Source organism: Odontesthes bonariensis, chromosome 10 (assembly GCF_027942865.1).
Source record: "Odontesthes bonariensis isolate fOdoBon6 chromosome 10, fOdoBon6.hap1, whole genome shotgun sequence".
NCBI classification, from domain to species: Eukaryota; Metazoa; Chordata; class Actinopteri; order Atheriniformes; family Atherinopsidae; genus Odontesthes; species Odontesthes bonariensis.
In genome coordinates, this window is record NC_134515.1 from 36875168 (window position 1) to 36884198 (window position 9031).

Below are 9031 nucleotides of genomic sequence, written 5' to 3' on the forward strand. Positions count from 1 at the left end.
TGTCTGTCTGTCTGTCTGTCTGTGATTCAGTCTGAGTCTGTCTGTCTGTCTGTCTGTGAATCAGTCTGAGTCTGTCTGTCTGTCTGTCTGTGATTCAGTCTGAGTCTGTCTGTCTGTCTGTCTGTCTGTGAATCAGTCTGAGTCTGTCTGTCTGTCTGTCTGTCTGTGATTCAGTCTGAGTCTGTCTGTCTGTCTGTCTGTCTGTCTGTGAATCAGTCTGAGTCTGTCTGTCTGTCTGTCTGTGAATCAGTCTGAGTGTCTGTCTGTCTGTCTGTCTGTCTGTCTGTCTGTCTGTCTGTGAATCAGTCTGAGTCTGTCTGCCTGTCTGTCTGTCTGTCTGTGAATCAGTCTGAGTCTGTCTGTCTGCCTGCCTGCCTGTCTGTCTGTCTGTCTGTGAATCAGTCTGAGTCTGTCTGTCTGTCTGTCTGTGAATCAGTCTGAGTGTCTGTCTGTCTGTCTGTCTGTCTGTCTGTCTGTCTGTGATTCAGTCTGAGTCTGTCTGCCTGTCTGTCTGTCTGTCTGTCTGTCTGTCTGTGAATCAGTCTGAGTCTGTCTGTCTGTCTGTGATTCAGTCTGAGTCTGTCTGCCTGCCTGTCTGTCTGTCTGTCTGTGAATCAGTCTGAGTCTGCCTGTCTGTCTGCCTGTCTGTCTGTCTGTCTGTGATTCAGTCTGAGTCTGTCTGTCTGCCTGTCTGTGATTCAGTCTGAGTCTGTCTGTCTGCCTGTCTGTCTGTCTGTCTGTGATTCAGTCTGAGTCTGTCTGCCTGTCTGTCTGTCTGTCTGTGAATCAGTCTGAGTCTGTCTGTCTGTGAATCAGTCTGAGTCTGCCTGTCTGTCTGCCTGTCTGTGATTCAGTCTGAGTCTGTCTGTCTGCCTGTCTGTGATTCAGTCTGAGTCTGTCTGTCTGCCTGTCTGTCTGTCTGTCTGTGATTCAGTCTGAGTCTGCCTGTCTGTCTGTCTGTCTGTCTGTGATTCAGTCTGAGTCTGTCTGCCTGCCTGTCTGTCTGTGATTCAGTCTGAGTCTGTCTGTCTGTCTTTACTTCCACGCGGTTCATGCTCAGTGTTGACAGAACCATTGTTGAAGAGAACATCCCCTCCTTTGTGTCGGATGATGTTTGGAAGCTGCTACAGCTTCAACATCCACTCCATCCAAGCTGGCATCCAGAGTTCCTGCAGAGGTGTGTCCTTTTGGATTCAGCCAACATTTTCTCCGTATTAAACTGGAACAACAACAACTAAAGTAAAAAAGTGGCTTGATGTGGTATTTTATTGTTGTTGTTTTGGAAGTTACATTATCATTAATACACTTAGTCTTTTTTCTTCTGTTTCCCAAGGTGCTTCTTCTCCATAAACCCTGAGAAGGGCACCAAAGTAGAGAAGAGTAGTACCTCACCAGGACCCAGGAGTGGCGGGACTTCTGAATATGGACTCAGGTAAGCCATGGTTTGTGCTGATGTCACAGATAAAACTTTTCTATGGGTGGGTTAGTTCTTTAAACTTTAACAGTAAACATTACAGAAGTAAATCTTTGTTTGAAGTTGTGAGTTTGAACGTGCATGTGAGTCTGTCTCTTTGTGTGTGTGTATTTTATCATTAATCTATTTGTCTGTTTTTCTTCTGTTTCAAGATACTTCTCCATCAACACAGAGGACATGGAAGTAAAGAGCAGCACCTCCCGTCTACACCTGAAACCCAGAGTCCTCACCTTGATCCAAGGTTTCTTATGGTTGCTTAGTTACTTAAAGCTGCAGTTGGCAGGTTTTCAAAATTGCGAGTCTAAAGTCGGAAAATTCGAACTGATACAACTTTCAGGTCCCTCCCCCAACCTCTACCAAGCTCCAAACCGCCCCCCAAACCCCTCCCCCTCTGTGGACGAGGTTGTGCACGTGAGTTCACACCAGTGTGAGAGCTGAGTGAAGCTGACACCCCACCCACGTGAAAAATTCAAGCAAATAGATTGATCGGTTAGTGCTCCGTTTGTGCTGGTTTGTGCCGTTAAAATTTTCGTTTGTGCTGCTTTGGTTTCTGAAATATTAAAGATTATTTTTTAGGTCATCCAAAGGTCACCATCCCCCCATCTTGCTCCAAAACAAACCAAAGTAGTCTATTTTTTTAGTGCTCCGTTTGTGCTGGTTTGTGCCGTTAAAACTGGCGTTTGTGCTGCTTTCGTCTCTGAGATATTATGAATTATAATTTCGGCCGATGACGTCACCATCCCCCCATCTTGCTCCAAAACAAACCAGAGTAGTCTACTGTTGTATTTGCTGTTGTAAAATGTGTGCCTTCTCATATTGTTTACACTTTATTTCTTAATAAAAATGATGAATTTTTGTTTTTCGTCTCATTTAAAGAAATGTGCTTTAGATGGCAATGTCAGCTAAGTCACAAATACATTTAGCTTTCTCCACAGTAATTTAATATTATCGTCTCACAAATGGGGGAGAAAAAACACCAGCTGCAGCCCACATACACCTAGCCCTAAATCTGACGTGGTCTGCGACTGCTATGATTGTAATGTTTATAACTTGTGACCTTGTGTACCTGTCATTACTTGAAAATGTTCTTTTATAACGGTGCTTTTTTGAAGGTGGTCTTAATAATCCTATTCACATCGTTGACTTTTATTTTCGGCAGATTTTGCAACAAAAAGGTTAAAAAACAAAACAAAAAAAAAAAATGGTTGATAAACTCCGGTATGCTGGACAAAACCGGAAGTGCACGGGATGTCGCCCATTGGCTAACAATTCATTTAACCAAGTAATTTACTATCGTTTAAATACAATTTGAAATGCAGCGAGCTTTAAGTTCTAATGTATGACATTGAATGTAAGAATTTTTAAAAGAGTATTTGGCAACTTTGATATTTGAAGTTCTCACATAATGTCATAGGGATTGGCTCCACCCATGTGATGACCCCCACCACAGTGAGCCGGTGACCTTTTTTGGCGGTAGAAATGTAAACTTCCCATTCAACGTTTTCCACAGAAAAGTAGCTTTTAAAACATCGAATAGTGCTTTTATGAAAAATTTACATCAGAATTTTTCCAACCCAAAATTTGATTTTTGTACAAGGTAAGCAAACTAATAATGGTGAAGTTTTAGATAAAACACTGACTCACTGCTGCCACTGCAATCCAGCCATCAATTAGCAGAGAGGGATGCATGGTTGCATGCCTTGCATATATATTTATGTATATCTACAATTCAATTCAATATGAAGTCCAGATTTTTTAAACATGTCGAAACAAAGATTCTGCAAGACTTAATCTTGCAGCTTTTACATTCATATTCAGTCATGGATGTTTAGGCACATCAGTAGACCCCACAGATACTACATACGATAATTGCAATCCAGCATAAATGGCACACAAGCGAGAACACCAATTTAAAAAACTTTTGAGTTGTGAAATAATGCTGGAATATCAATGTTTTTTGGCTTGTGAGATTATATTGGCCAGAATAATATTTTTGTAAATGCTAATCAAAGCCTTTTTATTCTTTAACTAGATGCCTCGACAGCCAGTAATAGACAAGGATTCCCTTTTTGCAGTTCTCTGCACTTCAAAAGAGGCTATCCTTCTAAATGGCAAAATAGCCATTCCATCTGCCACTGTTTGGACAGAATTAAGCCAGCAGCTGGAAAACAAGATGTCTCCAAAAGCTCTGTACACTTTTGTTAAGTTAAACAGGCACAACATCTGGTCATGTTTGAACATCAATGAGCAGGAAAGTGACCCTGAGAGTAGTGTGGACAGTGTGGAGTGTGACTCTGGCTCCATTTCTCCTGGACAAGACGACTGCTCAGGTTTTCAGCTTGAAGTTCCTTTTGAGGAATGGACCAAATTTGTACCTGAAAAAGTGGTGTATAATGACAAGTTTTCATCTTCTGGCAAAAGAGAATATATGATTCTGAAGCCTGGTACTTGGAGTCATGTAATTAACCATCTGATTTGGAAAAAGATCAAAAGCACATGTACATTTGTATTCCAGAGAGCAAAGGTTTATCCAACTGTCACTAGCAAATACATAGACATCAAAGGCTTCTGTAAAGAGTGTCAAGGCCATGTTAAAATGACATGTGACAGAGAGCCAACAGTCAACAGCCCAATGGTGCTCCAGTGTTCCATCGAAGACACAGATATCTCCCTGCACACCGGGAAGTCCAAGAGGTTCATGTCTGGAAACCTTCGTGCACAGATTTCAAAAGAGCTGTGTGAGGGCAGGATGGAGCCAGCTGTATGGAGGTCAGCAAAGGCATCAGATTTGATGGATGTTGGAGATCCTGAGCCAAGTCACCTTCCAAATTTGGCCACCCTACGAAAAGCCAAGAAGGAGAGAAGAGATTTGGAATTAGGCGACAAAGATCCCATTTTGTCTTTGCAGTTATTAAAATATAGCACACCTCACAGTGGTAGTATAAGAGACATTGGTCTGGACAAGTTCTTCTGCCACTATTGGAGTCCAACTCAGCTACATGTATATAATGCATTGTCCAAAAAATGTCCCTCAGTAGTTTGCTTTGATGCAACTGGCTCAGTTGTGAGAAGACTGGTGAGACCAAATGGAACATCTGGCCACATCTTCTTATATCAAGGTGTTCTGACAGGGGACAACTGCTCAGTCCCAGTTGTGCAAATGCTGTCAGAGAGACACGACATTAATGCAATTGCAACATGGCTGACAGAATGGCTTCGTACAGGTGCTGCTGTACCAAAGGAAGCCGTGAGTGACTTCTCCCTGGCTATTCTCGGTGCCCTGGTGAAGGCCTTCACGCCGGAACCCAATCTGAAGGCATACATTAACGAATGCTTCCGTGTGCTAGTTGGAAACCAGACTGCAAAACTTCCTCCTTGTTTTATCAGGGTTGATGTGGCACACTGCATAAAGATGATCTGCCAGTGGGACTGCCTGAAAAACAAGTCACACCGTGTCAAAGACTTCTTTGTCAGAGCAATAGCAAAGCTTCTTCAATCACAGTGCTTGGACCATGCAAAACAGCTGATACATGCCATCACTGTTGTGGCCCTCAGTGAGGCAGAGGGTGATGATAGCTCTGGAGTCCCTCTTGAATCAGAGAGGTGCAAAAAATACCTAAAAACCCAGATTACAGAAGACTCCATCATCATTCCAGCCGAAGACACAAAGGACGTGCATCAAGTGGATTCTTTTGATGAGATCCAGACTGACCTACGAGACTGGGTATCAAACATATGCGAGAAGAGCAGGTCACTCGCTGCAGCCAATGGGGATAGGGATAACATCCATTTCCTCCCCGAGATTGTTCCACACATAATAAGACTTGCAAGTTACTTACCACTTTGGACAGGAGTAATGGTCCCCCTCTTCAAAAGCACCAGCCTCACAGCAAGCTCAGCCACTGTTGAAGCAGAATTCAAAAATATAAAACATGGCCTTTTTAAACATGAGAACTTGCCCATTCGACTTGATGGCTTTATTTCTCGTCATCTTTCCTTCATTGACGGCAATATGCGGATTTGTTCTGCAAAAGCAAACAATGATGAGGAAACACCTGGATTAACAAAAGTTACAGAAACAAACTCTGCATCCATGGCCACCCACAGTGCTGAAGCCAAGAGAAGAATGGATTCTCACCATTCTGCGGAATCCGATGAAACCACAAACATTCCTCCAACAGATGAAGATGTGGTAGAAAATTGGAGGGGACTAATTCTGCCACCCAAAAAAAGGAAGAGGACTTCTTATCTCTCCTCCTGCACTGAATGGCTCCATGCAGATCCATCTTTTGGGACAAAAAGAGTGAAAGTGGGACTATTAAAAAATGGAAACCTGCAACCTATTAGAGTTGGGAAATCAACAATGTCTGTGCTGAACACATGTGGATTTGATGCTTTTTGTCAGTGCTTATGCTGTGCTTTCTGTGACAGCTCAGCATTTCAAAATGTTGTCAGGAACAACAGTGACAACCCCATCTTGCAGCTTGTGAAAGCCATTGCTACAGATGGTGGAGCTGCTTAGTGCAATGTTTGAAAAAATCCAGTTGAGGTCTGGTGCCCATCAAATCGATGCCCAGTGCAATATCTCCACGGTAATTGGAAAAACAATGAGAAATGTTTCAAGCGTTTACCTGTCAAAACACTGCTCTTCCCAGTACTGCCAGCTAAACAAAGGAACAACAAGGGAAGTACCATTTGTTTCTCCTGACATTTCTGTCCTGATGGACTCTGGCATGGCTCAGCTTGGCACTTCAGTGGAAAATGGACTCCTCCTTCCAGAGTCTCCCTGCCTTCGCCCATTACAGAATGAATCCCATTGTCCAGTTGGTTTCAAAACAGGAGACAGCACGTCAGGGAAAATGCTCTGTGCAGGAACTGTAACTCACAGCTACAGCATTGGAGAAATAGCATGGATTGACACTGACCTTGGAAAAACAACTCAATTTCTTTTGAGTGAATTTCCCTCCGTTGTGGCTCTCCAAGGAAAGACATTCACTTTGAGAGGAGTCATTGCTTTCAATGGAAACATGACCAAAGATGGTATGGGACATTACACGGCATATTGCCGTAGAGCTCCGTGTGTGTGGGAGCTTTATGATGACCTGGCAAATGTAGTGAAGACAGTGTCTGAAAAGAAAAAAATCCAACCACATGCAGCGTTATACACAGCAGATTGAGGGGGAAGACTAGTGATGTGGCGTTTGAAGCGAGGCCTCGGAGCATGTGTCGAGCAAAAAGGGGCGAGCCAGATGAAGCGTTGGTTCGAGGCTTGTATCGTTTCCATAAAAATCACGTGACTGATGACAAACGAGGCCTCGGATTCAGTGTACACGTCACTGATTCATTTTGAGCGTCACTATCGCATAAAAAGGGTTTGAACCTTGCGGCACTTCGAGGGTTTTGAGTTGGCGTTTGGTATTGGTGAGAGGTAGAGTGTGCGTTGGTTGTATCAGAGTTAGTGGTTAAGTTCAGTTATTATATCAGTCATATCATCTATTATTATTATTATACTGCATTAGAATATATCGTAATTAGGTTAGAATAGTGTTAGAATAGTTATATAGGATATGAACCCTCGTTTTTCGCGGGGGTTACGTTCCAAAAAGAACCCGTGATAGGCGAAATCCGTGAAGTAGTAACCTTTATTTTTTTTTACAAATAACTACTGTAGGCCTACTGTAAAATAATAATTTGAATCAATACGAACTGAAGGCTTCAAATTGCGGAGATCAGCACCGCGACCCGAGTCATTGGATTAGAACGGGAGAAAATGAAAAATGATTATGAAAAAAAAATACAAAGTAGGCTACAGTAGGACAAATAGTGACTCGCGTGTATTTCATTGCTCTTCTGACTGAGCCGCTGCATCCTGACTCAGCGTTTTTTTTCTTCTAAAGCCCGCGGTGCAGTGTGTGTTTTTTCGAGAGAAGAACATAGTTATCGGTAGTTGCTGTCGCTCTTTTTTCTTCTGGGCATATTAAACCGCAACGTTATTGACACACATTTTTTAAAATAAAAACCAATAACTTATATTTGTCTTGTTGCCCATACTGCTCTGTTACAGTTTATTCCTGACTCCCGGTCCCATAAGCACTTTCATACTCCCAGTTCCATAAGCACTGTAGTCAGTGTACATCATTGATATATTTCATTTGAGTGATCAACACCATAGCACTCAATAATACTTCCATATATGCAGTTTTCACACATTTATTTTCATTGAGACACAGTGACAACAATTGTTTATTTTATGTTGCAGGATGCTCTAACTCAGGGTTAATTTAGTCTGTCATATATTCCTTTTGCACAGCAGGTGTCACTAGAGAGACCGTTTCAATGAGGCTTCGGGTAATGAACCTTTTGGCGAACCTTTGGGCTGGAAAGCCTCATTGGTTCACAAAGCCTCATTTTGCCATCACTAGGGAAGACGACGACAGGATCCATAAGATAACAAAATAAAAAGTCGTAATGTCACTGTTTTCCAGCGAAAAGAAATAAAAGACTTACCGTATGTCCTTTCTTGCGTTTCCAACATTTGACAACTTCACACCGACCTAACTGGTGACAAGAAGGTGCTGAATCACAACTGACTCAGAACCAAAACAGTAATTACAGCCTGCACCAGGTGAAACTAATTGTCTTCTAATTAGGTGAAGTCATGTGATCGCCTGAAAGTAAAACGTAACACTGACCGGTAAGCAGCACAAAAGAATTAAAGTAAAACTAGATTTGGAAAAATCTAAAAAAATGAGAAGTTATCAGATAGTATTTTGTTATCCAAAATTAACACATATAACCCTTGAGTGACATTCGGTGACGGTAATGCACCAATTTCCTTGCCAACCATCAATAAACTAAATAAGAAATACTGACTCCGTAAAATACAACTTCATTATCAGGCTAATGTCACTGTTCTTTGCAGAAAGAGATTTTAAAAAACAAACTTACCGTACCTTCCGTTCTCTCCTGCGTTAGCAACATATCCGACAACTTTCCACTGACTGAATTGGAGAAAAGAACTTACTGGAACAAAACAGAATGACTACAACCTGCAGCAGATGAAATTCATTGCCTCCTGATCAATATAGTGAAATTATATGATTAACTGAAAGTAAAACGTAACTTAGAGACGTAAGCAGCACAAACGCCAGTTTTAACGGCACAAACCAGCACAAACGGAGCACTAAAAAAGTAGACCACTCTGGTTTGTTTTGGAGCAAGATGGGGGGATGGTGACGTCATCGGCCGAAATTATAATTCATAATATCTCAGAGACGAAAGCAGCACAAACGCCAGTTTTAACGGCACAAACCAGCACAAACGGAGCACTAAAAAAATAGACTACTTTGGTTTGTTTTGGAGCAAGATGGGGGGATGGTGACCTTTGGATGACCTAAAAAATAATCTTTAATATTTCAGAAACCAAAGCAGCACAAACGAAAATTTTAACGGCACAAACCAGCACAAACGGAGCACTAACCGATCAATCTATTTGCTTGAATTTTTCACGTGGGTGGGGTGTCAGCTTCACTCAGCTCAGTGTGAGCGCACACAAGC

At 42.1% G+C, this 9031-nt stretch overlaps 1 long non-coding RNA gene across 1 annotated transcript; it reads right to left on the reverse strand.

The window, feature by feature from the left end:
• Positions 1-6023: 6023 nt before the first annotated feature.
• LOC142390409 (uncharacterized) lies at positions 6024-8701 on the reverse strand. The gene is made up of 3 exons (XR_012770467.1): positions 7982-8701; positions 6400-6601; positions 6024-6264 (listed from the first exon to the last, which is right to left on the reverse strand). It is a non-coding gene; the product is annotated as an uncharacterized LOC142390409 (long non-coding RNA).
• Positions 8702-9031: the final 330 nt, after the last annotated feature.